Source organism: Podarcis muralis, chromosome 2, assembly GCF_964188315.1.
Source record: "Podarcis muralis chromosome 2, rPodMur119.hap1.1, whole genome shotgun sequence".
Classification (NCBI taxonomy): Eukaryota; Metazoa; Chordata; class Lepidosauria; order Squamata; family Lacertidae; genus Podarcis; species Podarcis muralis.
In genome coordinates, this window is record NC_135656.1 from 73,755,157 (window position 1) to 73,775,875 (window position 20,719).

Here is a 20,719-nt window from a genome sequence, read left to right on the forward strand (position 1 = left end):
CCATTCTCAACCTTGGGTCCCCAGATGTTGTTGGACTACAACTCCTATCATTCCTAGCTAGCAGGACCAGCAATCAGGGATGATGACCTCCTTAAACTTGTGTGCAAAAGTCTAAGCAGTGCAGATATATGACAGCGACTGGGAGCTGCATTTTGGACTGGACTCAGTGCTTTGGCTTAGGCCCCAGGTCTCTCTCTCACTGTGTGTGTGTGTGTGTGTGTGTGTGTGTGTGTGTGTGTGTCTGGCAGATTACATAGCCGAAAGGGTTAAGTGTCCCCATTTCCCATGTGGCCGTCATTAGGCGGCCATTAGCTAGTCACTGTTGCATCAACAGTGTGAGGCATTGAATACCTTTCCCTTTGGCAGTATTCCAGCCGAAGGGAGGAAGCTTCTGAGAAAATGCAATTACAGCAAACAACAGCCAAGCGAAAGCGAGAGCCGCAATCCACACCTGGCACTAATTAACTTAATTAGCCCTTAATGAGCTACACTGGTCGGAAGGCCTATTTTTACTTAATTATCCCCTAATGTGCTTGGCAGAAAGCGAGAGCCCTGATGGATGGAGCGGCTGTGCCTGGCTCCTTCCACCCAGTCAGGCAGTTTCAACTTTCCTGCATCCTTAATCAGGGAGCTTGGCTAGCTGACAATAGGGAGGACCTGGTCTGGGGATTGCAGGAGCCAGGAATCCCCCACCCCGCTGCTATCACCTGAATTGCACAGCACTGCTTCTGTGCAGAGACCCACTAGCTGTCTGTGGGCTTAGTCCTCTGTGTTCTGATGCTGGGTGTTTCACCAGATGGAATTAGCTTTCCAAATTTCACACATCTCCCTGGTGACAGCATAAGCGCTTTCATTAAGATTCATACCATAGTGGGGGTTTTTTCATACTTCCAGTATTTCATCACCCTCTAAAAGCAAGGCGGGGGGAACTGGGCACACTAATGATACTAACCTAGGCAAGGTCTGGCCCCTTCAGCCCTGGTAGAAAATGTATATCCAATTAAACATTCAAATTAAATATGTAGGTTGGGCTTTCCTATTTGAATATGAAAGGGCTGTGCTGGAAACCAGGAACCTCTTAGGAATTTGCCTTAATACCAGTTCAGCCTATTTGTTCCACTTGCCTAGTATTGTCTGTTCCAGCTCAGTGACTCTCAGGCAAAGGTCTTTGACAACATTCACTACCTTATCCTTCTAACAAGAGATGCTAGGGTTGAACCGAATACCTTCAGTATTCAGGTGCACATGTTCTAGCACTGAACTGCAGACCCTCCAAGTGTCCCCATTTTCCAAGGACAGTCCCAGATTTATAGAAGCTGTCCCAGTTTCTGATTTGATTCCAGAATGTCCTGCTTTTCCTTAGGACATTACTGTTTTCTTCAGAGAAATGTTGGAGGGTATGAAGTCTTGCGATCCCTGAGCCAAGGAGATAAGTAACTATACAACCTTTAGAAGACATCTGAAGGCAAACCTGTATGTTGTTGTTTAGTCGTTTAGTCGTGTCCGACTCTTCGTGACTCCATGGCCCAGAGCACGCCAGGCACTTCTGTCTAGAGAAGGCTTTTAATGTTTAATGTTTTATTATGTTGTATGTTGGAAGCTGCCCAGAGTGGCTGGGAAAATCCAATCAGATGGGCGGTGTATAAATAATAAAATTATTATCACTATGGAATAGGACGTCCCTATTTTCATTGGAAAAATGTTGGAGGATATGGAACCACAGTCCCACCCTTGGGTTAATCCCTAGCTCATTTGTTACTACAATGTGGTCTTCACTCCAACAAGGACTGGAGACAGTCATATTGTCACAGGGAAGTGGGTCTCAATGCAGCCTGACATTTTAGGGAAGCAGGAAATAATATTTTAGTAGGGACTCATTCCTCACATGACAAACAGATGTCTTCTTGTGCTGAGGATGCACTTTCAGGAGCAGGGGGTTGTTGGAAGCAGGTAATTCCATCACTAACGGCTCATCTACTCTGCTTTTCCTGTGCCTAGAAAGCATAGGTCTGAGAGGTTTTCCACTTGCCCCACGCTTTCTGAGCATGGGTCCAAGCAATTTTCTGTTTGCCCCACCACTTTCCCTCTGAAAGCCCATGCTATAGCGCTGAATTGGAGCAAACATCAACCTGCAGGAAACCCAACTGACGTTTGCTCCAATTCAATGGTAAAGAGCATGTTTTCTTGCAAATGGAAAATGAAAGCCACTCAGACCAGTGCCTGCAAAGCGTGGGGCAATCAGAAAACCTCTCAGGCCTACACTTTCTAGGAACAGGCCAAGAGTGACTGAGGAGAAGCCCTAAGTGTAAATGTTGCTGAACTGATTGGGAACAGCGACTCGGGTGCTGTTAAAATTCAGCATCTATGTAAGCGAAAAGTTGCCAAGAATATCCAATGCAGTAACGTTTGGTTTCAAAATAGGAAACTTCTAAAATCAACGGATTCATCAAAAGGAAGTTGAGGTGGCAATTTCGATCCTTCCAAGAACTGAAGTGATATGAAACCATAGTATTAGATGTTCAGCTACCATGTATGCAACAAATTAGGTACACATCAAATCCACAACCTACCAACAAATACAGGAGGATGCAAACATAGTTAATGAGCAGAGTCAAGGAAGACATAGTTGAAAAGAAGGATCTCTTCAGAAAATGGAAGTCTTGCTCAAATTATGAGAATTAACCCACCACCACCACCAAACTCTGGCCAATCATAGTGCATTTTAAACTGAGTGACATGGCAAAGACATGGAGCACTGAATTCCTGCCTGAGTGGAAATGGTAGAAGCAGACCTAGATGATCACAGTCCTGACATGCCATGAAAGCCTATATTTGTCCTACATTCCATGGAAAATGTTAACAGTGTGTGTACTATACCCAGTTAAAACTACGTTTTCCCTAACGATAGTAACCACCATCACTATATTGCCCATACAGCACTTTCACAATTCCAAAGCACTCCACGTGCATTATCCAGTTGTAATCCTTGCAACAATCCAGCAGTAAGTCTATATTAATATTTGTCTCCCCACGATTGCATGTTGGGGTGAGGAAGATCTGGGGCTGAAAGAGAGCCGCTTGCCTAAGGCTACCTAGTGAGTTCACGGCAGAGATAAGATTCAAACCAGGCTCTTCCTGATTCACAGCTCAATCTCTTAGTCAGTTCTGTCTTGAGGGGTTTGCACAATGATTGCTGATTTTTTTTGCTCTTGGGGATTTAAGCAGCTTCTAGGCAACGTAGAGAATGCGAGTGGCAAGAGATTTGCATTTTCTTCCTATTTCTGTTCATTCTCAATTTTAGTAGCATCCATGAAATAAGCAGCGGCCAGGCTCCCTCCTGCAATCACAGTAGACCAAGCTGTTGCCAAACTGCACAAGATTTCCAAAGTCATTAAAAGTTGATATAAACTCAATTGGGATTCCACCCCCAAGCTGCTTGTTTGAAGCACTTCAATCTGGCAGCATCAGTATCTGCAGATATTATCTTTCCTGGATGAGACAGATAGCACCCACCTCTATATTGAAGAGGAGATTTTGACAATACAATTTGCAGTGAAGCAGAGGGAGGGAGAGGAATGCTAGGGACGGGTGACCTTTTTAAAGGGGAGGACTCTAAGTGTCTTCTTCTTACATTTCAGATCTCTGTACTTGATAAGAGTAACTCAGGACAGCTGCAAGACTTGGGTCCTGTTGCTGGTTTTACGACCAATATGATTGATGGTCCTCCTATTACAACAGGGAAATTCAGTGCACCCTGTGTGGCACCAATTGCCATTGGAGGAGTAAGTACCCCCAAATGATGGTACCTTTATGGTAACCTTTTTATTTTTAATGTACAGATCAAGCAGGTTGCAAATTATGAAAACGCAAACAGAAAGAGCACAAGCACAAGCACAGCAATTCTGGCATAAACAATGGCAGAGTCTCCAGAACAAGCCCAGACGGTCTTTCCATAGTGTGGTTTTTACACACATCCCTTTACCCATTATTGTCCCTTCTAGGGAGGAGAGACGCATCCCAAGCACATTCTAGGTGGAACTAGGACATCCAAACAAGGCTGAAGCGATCTCGCTGCAGCTGATTGCTCCTTAATCCACTTTGATTATCTCCATCAGCTACCAGGATGAATAATACCTTGGAGAGATAATAATCTCTCCACATTACATGGCAGAACAGCTTGGCTACAACAGCACTGCTTATTTAAAATGGAAATGCTCCCATTTGAAGAGGTGGATCCTGTTATAAATATAAGCCAGTTTTCTTTTAAAAACACTCTTGCTTATACATTATACTGAATTTAGGACAGATTTTCAGTAGTGGTTTGCTGAGTAGCACAATGCTTCAGTATCTCTCTCCCCGCTAACTTGCCCCATGACATTTGCCCTGGCTTAGGAACATAGGAAGCTGCCTTATATTGTGTCAGGCCATTGCAGCAGTGACTGGCAGCTGTTCTCCAGGGTCTCATAATGACATCACTGTAGCAGTATGTCAGAGGGCAGAGCTGTGTTTGCCACAGGGCCTGCCTGTGCCTCTTAAGCCAGACTGCTTCCCTCAGGTGTGGCAGAGGATGCTGCCCTGTCACCAGGGTGGAATAAGATTCAAACCCCCAGCCCAGTCAGCTTTAAGTGGCAGGTGCCGCCTTTCCCCTTTGCCTCAGAGAGCAAAATGCCTCGTACCTGCTCTAACTACTGCCGCTTATTCTTAAGCTCTCTCTGCAGCTTGCATGGCAACTAATTTTCCTTAGAGTGTTAATGTGCAACACTCATCTTGCTTTCTCTACCCCTCCCTTGCTGCCCTGCTCTTCTCCAAGCATTTTACGATCCGGAGTTGCAGAGGTGTGCTCTCATTACAGCTCTATAAATTGCCATGTACTTTGATGCTGTAGTAATAAATCATTACAACAGCACCGCACTCCTGCAATAACCAACACTGTCTTCTTCCTGTTTGAGAGACGGGAGCTGATTGAGTTGTTTTGAAATATTGAAGCTGTCTGTGTTTCTGTATACAATGGCCTGGCACAAAAAGTAGCCTTGCCAATACGTATGATAAAATGAGAATAAAAATCACCAGACCACAAATGCTCTCACCAGCTGGAATTCTCAACCATTCCCTAACTGGAACGCTAAATCTAAAGTGTCCTTCTCTAAGAGCCACCCGTCAGACCTCATCTGGCAGAGGTAGCCAGAGAGGATTGTAAGGAGGTGGTCAGACACTTAAAGTCCATTTGGGGCTTTAAAAGGTAACACCAGCCCTTTAGAATCATAGAGGAAGAAGGTATCCTGAGGATCATCTGGTCCAACCCCCTGCAGGGCAGCTGTCCCTTATGGGGATCGAACCTGCAACCTTGACATCCCTACACCGTCCTCCCTGAGTGGCCTTGCAAGGCTCAGATCGGGGAAGGGTGGTACAAGGAAGTGGGCTCCATTTATCCTCCATCCCTCACCCCACCCCTGGCATAGGTGCGCACACGCACATGCCCCAAGCAGCTTGGAGACATGCTCCGCTGCTGCATTTACTTCCGTTGTCCTGGATGGCCTGGGAACATCCTGCTCAGCTGCATAAGCTGAAAGAACCATGTTCTGAAGAGTGGCAAGTGAATTTTTCCTGCTTTGAGGCCTGCCTGGCACAACCCTGCCCCTCCCTTCTCCACCCCCACCCTCCTGGTAAAGCAGTTTCATGAGTCCGCTTGAAGCAGGGACTTCTACAAAGGACATTACAGTGGTACCTCAGGTTAAGTACTTAATTCGTTCTGGAGGTCCGTTCTTAACCTGAAACTGTTCTTAACCTGAAGCTAATGGGGCCTCCTGCCGCCGCCGCTCCGCCAGAGCACGATTTCTGTTCTCATCCTGAAGCAAAGTTCTTAACCCGAGGTGCTATTTCTGGGTTAGCGGAGTCTGAAACCTGAAGCGTATGTAGCCCAAGGTACCACTGTACAAAGTCTGCAAAGCACATAAAATCTTGCCTGAGGTTAGCCCATGGTTCCCACCGAGCCCAATGGATTTCTGGCCCACTGCCTGCTGGTGAACAAACTGCAAACCCCAGGTGAGAAGGATGTCACCGGTACCCTTCCTTCAGTCTTCCCTGCCTGGCATTGTGCCGAAGAAACAGGGCTTTGTGCTCTGCGTCACAGGCGTAGAAGCGGGAGGGGAATTATTAGACAAGGCAGGATGAGGGGCTACAGAAGGGTGTGAAGAGGATAATGTGAATAATCACTCCCTTTCCTCGCCAGCAGCTACATGGGGGTGGGGAAACAACAGAGACGCAGCAACCTGAAGTTAATTTGTGACAAACTTATTGCATTAAGCTGCTGGTAGGACTCTAGCTGTGAAATTGCACCAGCCCAGCCGCACACAGAACCCCCTCTGCCCTGGGCTGCCTCTCACATAATGGCAGCTGGTGCCAGTTGGAGGAGGAGGAGGGAGGGAGGGGTGGCGGCACACTGCGTCTATCGCCGAAGGACAGGCATACTCTGATTCACAGGGCCTGGGAAAGGCAAGGCAGAAGAGGGTAGGCACAGGGAAATGCAGAAAGCCTGTGAGACAGGCAGTGACAAAATAGCAAAAGCACACCAGAGAGCTGCTGGCTTGACACATGGGAAGAAGGAGAGAGACACATTGTGGTCTAAAAATGGAGCCCGCTTATGCTTCCACTTGCTCTGAGGTGCCCCTGGATTTGTAATCTTGTGAACAGAATCACGACAAAAGCCAGCTGTGGGCTGGTTTGCACATGTCCGTTTTCTGGTGGTGGCACTTCAAGGTAGCTTCAGCGTGCAAATAAGCCCATGACATAGCAAATGCCACAGTTCAAACTCCCAAGCAATCGCCTCAAACATGATTTAGCTGCAATCTTTCAAGTGCTGAAGAATCAGTAGTGCAATCCTCATCTGTTTTGAAGTCAGTCCCTCTGAATTCAATGGGGCATGCCCCCAGGTAAGATTGCATAGGACTGTGGCAGCAGGGTGCACTCATGTATGAGCTGGCCCTGCATATCAACCTCCTAGAGATGGTGAATATCCAGCGTTGATCCATTGATGCTTGTGGTTTCCCAAAGTATATTGGAAAGCAGAAACCATGCTAAAAGGCAAGTGAAATGATCCAAGACCCTCTCCAGGCTTTGTGAGGTGTTTTTCGTTCTTTCGCAGATGTATTCTTCAACATGTCATTAAGGATTGGTGGATTGATACCGGATTGTCCATGCACCATTCTGCTTTCTACGTTGTTCTGCAATGCTTTCCCCAATGCTACTGCATTATTGCAGTCTGGAGCGGCGTTCTTATACTCTAGTGCAACAAAAATGGGGGTGGGGACTGGAAAATGTTTGGTATAAAAAGTTAGAGCATTTCAGAAGGAACATGGGACATGCACTGTTTGGAAACAAAGCGGTATGTCTGCTCCAACGCTTTTGCAGACTCAAACAGTATTGCAAATGGGATGGCGTATAACTGCCCCAATACCACCATGAGCACAAAGCATCATGAATGCACAATAAAAAAGACATCTGGAAGGGCCCCAAAAGGAAGAAGCATCTTCGGAAGGAAGGAAGGAAGGAAGGAAGGAAGGAAGGAAGGAAGGAAGGAAGGTAGGTTGAGAAGCTGAGTCTTTTGCAGGCGTGGGAGGCAGTATACAAGGTATGAAAATTATGAACTACATGGAGAGAGTGAAGCAATTCTCTTTGAACACTGGAACTCTGGGATTAGGCAAGGAAGTGAACACGAGGAGAGCCCTGCTGCTGCTGGATCAGAACAAAGGCCCATCTAGTCCAGCATCCTCTTTCCCACAGTGGCCCACCAGACGCCTCTCGGAAGCCAGCAAGCAGGACACGAGGGCAGGAGTCCTCTCCTGCTGTTGCTCCCCAGCAACTCGCGTTCTGCCTCTGATCCTGGAGGCAGCATGTAGCTGTCATGACAAGTAGCCTTTGATAGCCTTATCATCCACTAATTTGCCCAGCTTATTTTTTTTAAAAGTAGTTTGATTTGGTGGCTATCACCATGTCCTGTGGAAACAAATGCCACGGTTTTAACTATGTACTTGGGGGGGGGGGGGGAGAGAAGAAGAACTTCCTCTTACCTTTCCTGAATCTCTCACTCTTTGGCTTCATTGGGTGTTGCCATTATGACAGGTGGAGAGAAAAATGTTATCTGCTTCCACTTTCTCTATGCTGTGCATGATTTTGCAAACCTCTGCTATGTTCTCCCTTACCCACCTGTTCTCCAAACTGAAAAGCCCCCAATGCTGTGATTTTTCCCCTGACAGGAGATTTGCTCCTGCTCTATAACAAGTTGTGCAAGTTGTGCTTCCCCTTGTTTGCAACATTCTAAATCTGGCAGTTAAAAAATGGATTGAACGATCGATGTAGATTCAGTCTGAAACAGTTTTAAAAGGCAGATAGCCCATGTTGAAGCATTGGGGAAAGGCAAGATGGACAGCTGAGCCAGTGCTGAGTTAAATGACCTGCATATGGGGAAGGGTCATAGCTCAGTGGTAGAGCATCTGCCTTGCAAACAGAGGGTCTCAGGTTCAATCCTTGGCATCTCCAGGTAGAACTGGAATGTCCCCTGCCTAAAACTCTGGAGAGCTACTGCCAGTCAGTGTAGACAATACTGAGTGGGGTGGACCAATGAGCAGCTCTCTGTGTATACATGCATGCCTGGATTGAGGCATGCATGTATACACAGCTCACCTTGCAGCTGAGGAACCCCCCTGAGTGCTATCTTCATATCTGCCACTGCTCTAAAAATAATTAGAAAAGTAATTAATGATAAGGCTATTAGCTTTGATTGTTAAACAGAGCTTCCATATTTGGAGACAATATACCTTTGGAATGACCAGAAGCTGAGGTCAAGCAACAGAGGGATGGTTTCTTGCTGGTGAGCCTTCGGGGCTGGTCATTGCTGTAAAGCTGCATAGATCAGTCAGTACAGCATCAGACTCTTAATCTCAGGGTTGTGGGTTTGAGCCCCGCATTGGGCAAAAGATTCCTGCATTGCAGGGGGTTGGACTAGATGGCCCTTGGGGTCCCTTCCAACGCTACAATTCTATGATTCTATGATGATACACTGCAGGACCACAGACTTGGAGTCTGATCGAACAAGGCAATTCTTAAAACTCACAAGATTGTTATCGTTTGCGAATCAGCGTAGCTCAACCACAGTTGATTGCGCATTATTCAAGAGTGCATTATTATTCAGTTTACTGGATCCAGAGCAAGAGACCATTATAAACTAGTAATATGAATATGTTTAAGGTATTTTCCCCCCCTCCATAATTAAGATTTGGTTAACCATCCCTGATAGATTTATGTCTTCCTGGGGGAAAAACACATGTCAGATGCTTCTGGCAGGAGCTGGTATCAGGAGGCAGGAAGGCAAGCCCTTCTCTTTCCAAAAACACACAGAGAGAAAAGCCCTACAACAAGAGCATGCTCCGTGGGGGATATTACGTGGGGCTTTGGTGGCTAGGATATGAAATGTAGCATTTCTCATTTTGAAAGCAGCAGATCTGTCCAGAGGCCTTCACAGTTCAGTGTTCTGTTGATAAATATCCCTGAGCAAGTATCTGACAGAGCTAAGCAAAGACCAGAGCTTATTAGCTGGAATGAATGCTATTATATTGCCTTTTGCTGCGCCAAAGCATTTCTGGGTAAACTAAGTTAATCTTCGGCTACTTTTTGTGCGTATCTCACTAAGCTCCTCCAAACATCAGGAAGGAGGGAGGGGAGAGTGGTGGATGCAATTACGTCATTCTTGCAGGGTTTTCAGACAGCAGGTTCCCTGTTTCCAAGGTCCGTCAACTTTGGCATCATTACTTGCACATTGGCGCTTAACAAGGAGGCAGATCGAGTAGCTCGCCTAGCAGTCTATCCAGTTGCCTGTCTGTCTGGATCCTTTAGAAGTGCTCCCATTGCTTGTCATCTTGTCAAGCCCAACACCGTGGGATGCAATGTTTGGGCAAATTAACACAGGCACAAACACACAAATTGAAAGCAAACCACTCGAGTCTCTTGGGTATTAGCTGCTGTCAGATTCAGGAAGCAAATACCCAGCAGCCAGACTTTCAAATCCAGAGCTGGGGGTATAGTGGGTAGAACACAGAAGGTTTAACTCTTGCGTCTGGTTCATTGGAGCCTGTGCTTTTCGTTTTTACTTAAAAGATGCTGGCCTTTCTCTAAGGGAGGAGGGTAGGCAACATAGTGTCGTCCACATGCCATTGGACTCCCATCATCCCTGGCCATTGGCAAGGCTGGCTGGAGCTGATGGGAGTTCAACACCTGGAAGGCACCACGCTGGCTATCCCTGCTCTAAGGCATGGTTCTCACTGAGCTACTAAACCAATGCATGGGGTCCCCACCCTGCACTCAGCTCTCACCTGTGGCTCTTAAAAGCTGTCAGCATGTGACAGCGGCCACACCTTCCACAGGCTGGCTAAACCAGGTGAGTGTAGCTGATGGGTCTCAAACCCTTAGTGAGTTAAGAACTTCCCCTGCATACGAAAACAGCCTCTGAGGGACTAAGCGGACAAGACCAATAGTGGGTCCAACGGTCAAGAGGACAGTTTCTGCATGAGCTAGCTAGACCATGCAGACTGCAGTTGGAGGCTTACATGACTGATGTTGCTCCATGTGTTTCCTCTCTCATCTGCAGATCCTATTACAAAAAAGCATTCCTTCACCTATGGTATGAAGTGGTATGGTTCAGAGACTAAGTCATAAGGCTCTGTTTTGAAGATGCAGAGGTTCTGCCACATATTCTTTGCAGACTAACTGGTTCCACCCAAGCCTTTGCTCCTATCTGGAAAGTGTGACGGAAAAGCACAGAGCCACAGTCACATATACTGAGCATGGTGCAAATGCCTCAATATCTATAAGTTATATTAATGTTTGAGTTAATTAGTTGTGTGAAACTATACCTATTCCCTCCCACTACCCAAAATGGTTCTAGTACTTGTAGGCATGGCACAAAAAATCTGGAGTCAGTGCAGTGGTGCCTCTTCTTTCAGAGGCAGCTCAGAATTTCTGTTAGTCAAAGCAACACACACCTTGTTAACTCCAAGAGTTGCAAATTAGAGCCCACCATTAGAACACTTTAGATCTGGGTAGCCAGGTGAAAAGTAGGGACATGGGTGGTGCTGTGATCTAAACCACTGAGCCTAGGGCTTGCCAATTGGAAGGTCGGTGGTTTGAATCCCTGCGATGGAGTGAGCTCCTGTTGCTCAGTCCCTACTCCTGCCAACCTAGCAGTTTGAAAGCACGTCAAAGTGCAAGTAGATATATAGGTACCTCTCTGGCAGGAAGGTAAACGGCGTTTCCATGTGCTGCTCTGCTTTCGCCAGAAGCAGCTTAGTCATGCTGGCCACAATGACCTGGAAGCCATACGCCAGCTCCCTCGACCAGTAAAGCAAGATGAGCGCTGCAACCCCAAAGTCGTTTGTGACTGGTCTTAACTGTCAGGAGTACCTTTACCTTTACTTTTAGCCAGGTGAAAAAAGAGCACAGTGCTCATGCACCTATAATAAGTGCAGAGAAGGGGGAAAGCTGACATTCTTTGTTCTTCCAAACCATTAGAAGTGCAGGAATTCTGTCTTTTTTCCCACTTGGCCACCTTACTCTATATCCTAGCCAGTCTGATGTGAGGCACCTCCACACTATTGCTATTTTATGGTGGGATTAGGAATCTCAGCTAACATATCCCTGACAGTTGGTCATCCAACCTCTGCTTAAAAACCTCCAGTGAAGGAGAGTCTAAACCGTTCCAACGTCAAACATGGCACATATGTTTCCGAGGACCAAAGCCCACTATGTCAGATGTATGAAGTGAACTCTTAGGTGGCAGATGCACACACCCACACACAAACAAACACAGATGTACAGGTGGAAAATGTATTGTGGGGGGTTGTGCTTTTTGCATCTCATTGCCAATCAGTGATAATTCAATTAGAGCTTAAATGTATGTTAAACAGGCTCAGCCGCCCTGTACTGCAGACTCACCTGCAGAGATGCCTTCACAGCTGTGCATCATCCAAAACCTCTGCATGCTCTTAAGACCCCCTTAGATGAGGCTGAGCCAGGAAGCAAAGGATAGGATGCAGAGATAGAACAAAGAAGATATAAGCTGTTGCTGTTGTAACTCCATTTTGTTCCTCACCCAAACTTTCTGCCCTGGGAACTCCTATATAAAAGCCCTTCCGCTCCCTTCTTGGCCATATGCTGTCTGATCTCTTTCACTTCATTGCAGGTCATTGTCTACAAGTGCCTGTGGAAGGGCCCATCCTTTAGCAGCAGAACACTTGATTTGTAAGGAAAAGGTCTCTGGCCCAGTCCCTAGTTATCTCCTGTCCAAAAGGGATAAGGTAGCAAGGAATGCTATAGGAAAGACCTTTGCTTGTTGTCCAGAAGGTGGTTGCAGGTCAGGGCAGACAGCACTGGACCAAATGGAACAATGGTCTGATTTGCTTTAAGACTTGCTAAGTTAGGACTTGAGCCTGAAAGGTGCTATAATGTTTATGAGTGTATCTGGGTAGGCAGAGACCTTGGGGGTCAGACCAGGGCAGCGTAATCTTCCCCCTTTGAATTGTGTGTGAAATTCACTCCTGACAGAGGCAAACAGCTTGAACATAGTACAGTGGTACCTCAGGTTACATACGCTTCAGGTTACAGACTCCACTAACCCAGAAAGAGTGCTTCAGGTTAAGAACTTTGCTTCAGGATGAGAACAGAAATTGTGCTCCGGCGGCACGGCGGCAGCAGGAAGCCCCATTAGCTAAAGTGGTGCTTCAGGTTAAAAACAGTTTCAGGTTAAGAACGGACCTCCAGAACGAATTAAGTACTTAACCCGAGGTACCACTGTAATTTAATTGCTACTTTCCTTGATGGAAGGATTGCTGCCCTGGTGCTGCTTGTTGTTATGAGTTTGGCTCTCTCAATTAGCATGAATGGGTCCATCGTTTTGCCTGACCAACTTGATGGGTGAGCAGAGACGTCGCAGAAGGTCTTTAATGTGCCTTAATGTTCTGGAATCTTTCTCCAGCCTTGGGAATATGACACTCCTAAGCATTTTGGGGTGGAGGGGTGGGACAGAGATGCAGCTAGAAGTCTGAATTGAGTTAGGCTGTGCACACACATTCCCACTGGGAACCAAAGTTTGTTAAGGGTGCTGGGAATTATACTTCTATAAGGGGTAATATACAGTTTCCAGGATTCTGGAGGTGGTGGAACTCTAAACCTGCATCATCATCATCATCATCATCATCATCATCATTATTATACTGCCCTATACCCAGAGGTCTCAGGGTGGTTCACAGAACAAAATCAAAATATAAAACCACAAAATACATAACCAAAATAAAAACAACAACTGAATAACGCCCCCCCAACCCACATTTTAAAAGAGCATAGGATGTCAATCAAATCAACCAAAGGCCTGGTTAAAAAGGAACATTTTTGCCTGGTGCCTAAAGGTGTATAATGAAGATGCCAGGTGAACTTCCCTGGGCAGAGCATTCCACAGACGAGGAGCCACTGCGGAGAAGGCCCGTGCTTGTGTTGCCACCCTCCAGACCTCTTGAGGAGGATAGGAGGCATAAGGTATTAAATATATGGTGTGTACACAACCATAGACAGTCTGCTGGGAGCTTTTCAGCAAAAGATTTGGAGTACCGGTTGGCACCACTCAGTTGCTCTCTGGGAATCATTGAGAGAGCATCAATTGTTTTGCTGCCTGCTGCAGAAATTTGTTTGCTTCCACTACGGTCTGCTTACATATATTGCAAATGAAATGAACATTTCAAAAGCACCTTCCGTCTTACTGTGTGCTCTCATCCAGAGGAACTTAAGCCCTCAGGCACCGACTCTAGAACTTCTCGTCATTTGGGGAAACAAAGAGCCATTAACATAAAATATTTTTCCAAGAAAAGTACCAGTCTAAGCATGTGTATCTCATTCTCAACTGACGTGCACATATGTTTTCACTCAGGCACCCTCACCAAAGTGGAAAGTTAAGAACATGAGCATAAAACAATGCCCATCTGCTGCCGCCTTTGCCAATATAGCTTTTTATTTGGGCAGGGGTTAATGGCTAAGCTCAAGGTGTTTGTACATCTGTGCCCGCACAGCTTTCGAAAACAGAGCTCTTACGTTGATGAGTGTTGCCCTTAGCACATGGGCTGTTTTCGTAGGCCTTGCACTCTCTTGAAAAAGCCAGCTCGGTCGTGGAGACGCCACACAGCAGTGACTTTAACAGGGTTTGTCAAATTTACTGAACTCGCCTTCTCAGTTTGAACCACTAGCCACAGGAAATGGTTTCCCAGTTATTTGTGTGGCTGCGCGGGTGGACCTATGCCAGCAAGATAATTCGCACTAATTGGCACCCTTGTTGCAGGCTCAGTGGGGAAGCCGAGGACAGAATGGGCCACGGTGCCTGAACCTGCCTACCCCGACAAAAGGAGGAGGAGGAGGAAAGGAATGAAAAGCAGCGGAGGAGACAGATGGGAGGAAATGAGCAAAGAATAGGGGGTGAAAGGAGGTGCAGCAGATGGGAACCACAGGGAAGGGGAGAACAAGGCCATAGATTTAGGTGGGAAGGGGCGAGGGAGAGGGAAATGGGCTAGAGGAGAGAGAGATGGGCATTGCAGGAGTGGGAAGATGGAAGGCGAGATTATCGGGAGCAGGAACTTACTGCTATGACCTGCTTCTCTGCTTTTTCTTTCTCTATTGAGCACAGACAGGTACACACTCTCTCTCTCTCTCTCTCTCTCTCTCACACACACACACACACACACAAAAACCCATTTGCCCTGCACCTGGTGATCAGGGAGAAGCAGAGTTTGGGTCTGCACATTAGTTAACAACCTCCCCCCCACAACCCTCCGGCTTCTGCGCTCTGAGCGTTTCTTAAGTCCCAGCCCCTGAGCAATAGTGATTTTTGATCCTGCCGCTGCCTCCACCCTTAGCTGGTGTGTGAGCTGAAGGTATTATTAGGATGCTTTAGTTCATGGGTTCTGGCTCTCTGCGGTTTCCATGGCAACCAATCCAATTCAGCCCCCGTTCTGTTTAGCTACAGCAACTCTCCAGAGGTTTCTTGAGAAAATGTGTTTGTCAAAACAATTTTATTTCTCCCCCTTTGGGCCCTGCTTAGCGACAGCCCCAGTTAAAGATGCAGGAGGTGGTTTTTGTGCGGTTGCCTTGTAAAATACATGTTGAGTTGGGATCCATTTTGCCAGGGCCACAAGAGACAATGAAATCTTTGCGTTTCCTGACAGGGGAATGCAACAGGCCAGCCCAGTGCTACTCCAGTTGCAAAGGCATCACAGTAAACTGGGCTGAAGAATGAGGCTCCAAACCCATTAATGTGAAACAGGTTCTGTGTTTAAATGACTGCAGGACCCAAGGGCTTATTCATACACTTGTGGCAAACTAATTTTTAACTCCAGTGCAAATAGCTGCTTTGGGGCATTTTCTCACTTGCTTTTTAGCTATTTATAAGCTGAAAGGATCAAGCTACAGTTACCTAATTAACGAAACAAACCTACACAAAACAATTTTTGATGTTTCATTCTCTGCAGCTTCCTTCTAATTAAAATTCATCTTCTCCTATCCAGAACACTCAGAGCACATTTTTTCTCTTCTTCAACTCTGTGTGTGTGTGTTTTAAATGTTCCTCTGGTTTTCTCCCCCACCCCATTTTCTAATCTATATTCAGCTGCTCTTCACCACATTGCTTGTTTCTTGGTGTTTAGGACTTTCTTTACTCTTCCATTTAATAGGCACACACAGCAGATTTTACCTTGAAGTCTCTATGGACTGTATCTCTCAACAAACAATCAAGCCGAAATATATTTTTCTTTCAAACTTAACATAAATGGTTTTCCCTTCAAAGCAAATTTCTAATTCTCCTGGAATCATCAAAGATAGTACGCTTGGTTGTTCCTTAGTGAGTGAGGGTGCAAATGCAGGAACACTCTCCAGTGTCTTTTCAGTTGAGAGAAGTCTCTTCATACACTCAATCCAGCTGAACAATAATTAGTGGTATAAGATTATCAAGTGATCGAAATTATACAAGAAGGTAGCCTCACCAAGATAACAGAGCCCTCATCTGAACCCAAAATGCAGACATATTTGAAGAGGAAGATAAGATGGACCTGGCTTTGGAAGAAGCTACTTGACCAAAGCATATAAGCTCAGGACCTGGTGCTAGTACAAAGCATTGACCCGGAAGGAAAGTGACTGCAGTTCAGTTGTAGGCCAAGATAGCAATGGCTTCTTTACCACAGCCAGAGGATAAGATATGGAAGAGACTTGGACAATCTTCCAACAGTGACTTAAGCCCAAACTAAATGATATGGTGGATCTGTGATTGGCTCTCCTCCCATCTGTGGGATATGGGTCATTGTGGGTGGGGGGTTAACCCTTTTTACCATGTACCATTTCCTCATTGCAAATTACCCCTGCTTTTCTTCTAGAAAAAAACCAGTGCCAGTACTCAACAAGAAGTTGTTAAAGCAAGTGCCACGCTTTTAACCTTTCTTCTGGGGGAGAAGGTGCCAGTACTACATACCCTTGAGTACACTCCCTCCCCCCTGAAAAAGCACTGCAAATTACTCTGACTTACACACTCAGCCATTTGCACATGTATATTTCCCCTCCCATGGCTAATAGCTCTGACAGAGGTGGCCAATTTGCATCAAGAAAATTGTGTGGGCTGGATCACTCAAGCAGAACCCTCTCTCTTTGCTCAACTAGTGGACAGCAAACTGAGATCCTAACCAGGCAGTGGGTCTGAAGCTCCAGATTGCAACTCTGGCCTGCGTTCTTGAGCACATCCTAACCTAAATTATCTGGGGGATAAGAGCAAAGGCTCCTGAGATAGCACTTGGTTTGATTCAGCATCTCAGTTCTAACATTGTTTTCCTTTTGTTTAAAGTACTGAAGTAAACATATGATTGATATTACACACTCCTGGTGCATGATCGGCAGGGCAAGTCACCCAATCAAAATTGGCTGACACGTTTTCTGACTGGGGTTCAGGAAAGTTGGATAAACCCCTCTTGGTTATGAAGCAGCAGCCATTACAGTGGTACCTCGGGTTACATACGCTTCAGGTTACACACTCCGCTAACCCAAAAATAGTGCTTCAGGTTAAGAACTTTGCTTCAGGATAAGAACAGAAATAGGGCTCCGGTGGTGCGACAGCAGCAGGAGGCCCCATTAGCTAAAGCGGTGCTTCAGGTTAAGAACAATTTCAGGTTAAGAACGGACCTCCAGAACGAATTAAGTACTTAACCCGAGGTACCACTGTACATTCAGCTACACAGTATTGTCCCTTTGTTTTCAAAGTTAGCTAGCCTATGGGAGCTGAGCTTGGACTCTAACAAATGACCTTTCCTGCCCCAAAGGATTCTTTTTCCAACTGGCCTAGAATTTCTCTCTGAAGTTAAATCCAGAAGTAGAACATGACTGTTTTTGCTGGAGCTGGTGTCTTGCTTGACAGGAGCAACACATCCCGTTTTGCTGCCTGAGGCAAAATGAGAAGGTGATACCACACGCTGCTACTGGAGCCACTTGTGAGGAAGCTGGCAAAATGTGGGTTAAACAAGATAACTGTTAGGTGAATTTGTAGCTGGTTGACTGACTGAACCCAAAGAGCACTCATTAATGGTTCCTTGTCATCCTGGGGGAAAAGTGACAAGTGGGGTGCCTCAGGATTCTGTCCTGGGCCCGTTGTTGTTCAACATCTTGATAAATGACTTGGATGAAGAAATTGAGGGGGTGCTCATCAAATTTGCAGATGACACCACACTGGGAGGGGTAGCTAATGCCACAGAAGACAGAATCAGAACTCAAAATTACCTTAACAGGTTGGAGAACTGGGCCCAGGCTAACAAAATGAATTTCAGTAGGGACAAATGTAAGGTTCTACACTTAGGCAAGAATAACCAAATGCACAAATATAGGATGGGGGACACCTGGCTTACTACATGTGAAAAGGATCTAAGGGTCTTGGTGGACCACAAGCTCAACATGAGTCAACAGTGTGATACAGCAGGGGGAAAAACAACAACAAAAAACTAACACTATTCTAGGCTGCATCAAAAGAAGTACCGGTATAGTGTCCAGATCAAGGGAAGTAATAATATCACTCTCTTCTGCCTTGGTTAGACCACACCTGGAATACCATGTCCAATTCTGGTCACCACAATTTGAGAAGGATGTTGACAAGCTGGAACGTGTGCAGTGGAAGGGGATCTGGATCAGGGGTCTGGAAAGTAAGCCTTATGAGGAATGCTTGAAGGAGCTGGGTATGTTTAGCCTAGAAAAGAGCAGACTGAGAAGAGATATGATAGCCATCTTTAAATATCTTAAGGGAGCATGCTTGTTTTCTCCTGCTCTGGAGGGTACAATTCAAACCAATGGCTTCAAGTTACAAGATTAAATATTCTGATTCCGATTAAATATTCGGAAAAACTTTCTGACAGTAAGAGCTGTTCAGCAGTGGAACAGATTCCTACGAGAGGTGGTGAATCTTCATTGGAAGTTTTTCAGCAGAGGTTGGATGGCCATCTCTCATGGATGGATGCTTTAGTGGAGAGTCTTGCATTGCAGGGGGGTTGGACTAGATGACCCTTGGGTCCCTTCCAACTCTAAGATTCTAAGATTCTATGATTCTATGAACTTCCAGCCAGCTGAGGGAGGGGCTCCCAACCATTTGCTGCATCGCACAGAGCCCCTTCCTTTGTTCCCTTTACCTAGCCTATCACCTCATCAGGAAGCTAAGCTAGCTATTGCAAGAACCATAAGGGGACCCAAGCATTCAGCCTAACCCCTGCCCCAACTCATAACTATATTTGTTGTTGTTTAGTTATGTCCAACTCTTCGTGACCCCATGGACCAGAGCACGCCAGGCACTCCTGTCTTCCACTGCCTCCGCAGCTTGGTCAAACTCATGTTCGTAGCTTCGAGAACAGTGTCCAACCATCTCGCCCTCTGCATAACTATATATATTCTCTATAACTCAAACCCAGCATCATAATCTACCATGAGCGCCAAGCCACAAAATAACAAGCTCCAAAGTACTCATTGAATAAGCTTTTATACTTGGATGGAGTAATGCAACTTAATCTGCAGGCACAGCCATGCCTGAATAAAAAGGTTGATTTCTAAACACAATTACTCTCTTTGTGGGAAGTTGCTGGTCATGGAAGGCAATAATCCTAGTATGGATCATCAGTACAGCGGTAATAACTGCCATGCAAAGCATTTTGCTTCACTTATGGATACAATGCAATTTCCACTGCACTTGTTAAACTCTTCCATAAGCACCTAATATACTAATGGTGTGAAACATGCAGGTCTTAGAAGCCTTGTAGTCCTATGTGCAGCCAAAGTTAGATGTCACACAGAGAGTTATTCTGTGGAACGGTGAAGTTCTGCAGTAAGTGGCCATTCTTTAAAACCAGGACATGTCCCACAAATAAGTCCTTGTCGGCATTAACTGTTCACTGAACGCCAGTATTGATTCATGTTTGTTTTTAAAACTCACTTGAGCTGACTTTACTGAAACATTTGGGAGTTTGTCTGAAGGTACACGGCTGAATGCTGTACAATTTAAGAGGGGCAAATTTCCCTACTGTGACTTACTGCTGCTACAAAAATTCTGCAGATTGGACATCACATTTGTCACCTATGATGTAGAGCAGATTGGGTCCTTCTAGGTTACCTATCAAGCTTTGCTTTTGTCCCCACCGCCCTCACCTCTTGCTAGGGTTTTTCAAGATTGCGCTGCTCCAGATGTAGACTAGCGCAATTACGGTGAGAGCGTTCCTTTGAAAAATAGAAAGTAACTCTGGGGACAGGCAAGCAAGCCCTGCCAATGCACCCTGCCTGACAGTTCATAGAAGCCAACCCATGTGGACACAGGAGCCAGGAAAACATAAATTAAGAAAACAAACCAAGACAACGGTGCTGTAAACTGGGGCCAGGGCAGACTTTGGATTTGCAAACCAACTTTTTTTAAAAGAAAGAAAAAAGCCTGAGTTCCACCAATTGGAGCCAAGTTCAAAGGCTTGCATTTTGAAATAAATAATTCCGAGCCCAATTATTTATTTTTGGTTTTTTTTTGTTTTTTTTTGAAGTACCCAAACTGATCTTACAGTCCTTCCATGTGAAAATCCACAACTGATTCTTCCCCCAACGTCTTTCTTCAGTGCAGCATGGGAGCCATTTTGTTGGTCCCACTGCTGAACAATTGGGAATCAGAAATTGTTGTTGATCCACTTCAGATCACATGGCAGTCACCCAACTGATCCTGACCTGCCCACCTCTATTGTAAAGAACATAAACCCAAACTGGATTGACATAATCTAGCTAGAGATGTTAAGGCCCTGGGTGGCTGGGGGAAGCTCAGAGGGTCCCCCCGCCATTTCCAGCCCCCTCCCCATTTTCCCAATTTCCCCCAAGCCTTCAGATCTGTAAATCTGGCAGCTCCAGATTGTTTTAGGTGAAAATTATGCCAGCTCAGATACTACCATCCTGTTAATACTTCATGATTTGTCCCTGTCAGAATACTGAACCTCACAATGATGCTGTTAGAATATCCAATTTTCTTTTATTTATTTTTTAAGGAGGATATATTTCCATATCTGGCAAGGGAAAAAGAAAAGTCTGAAGGTATAACTGCAAAGCATGTCCTCAGGGCACAAACCTCAACCAGCATTTTAAAAGAACATTTTGC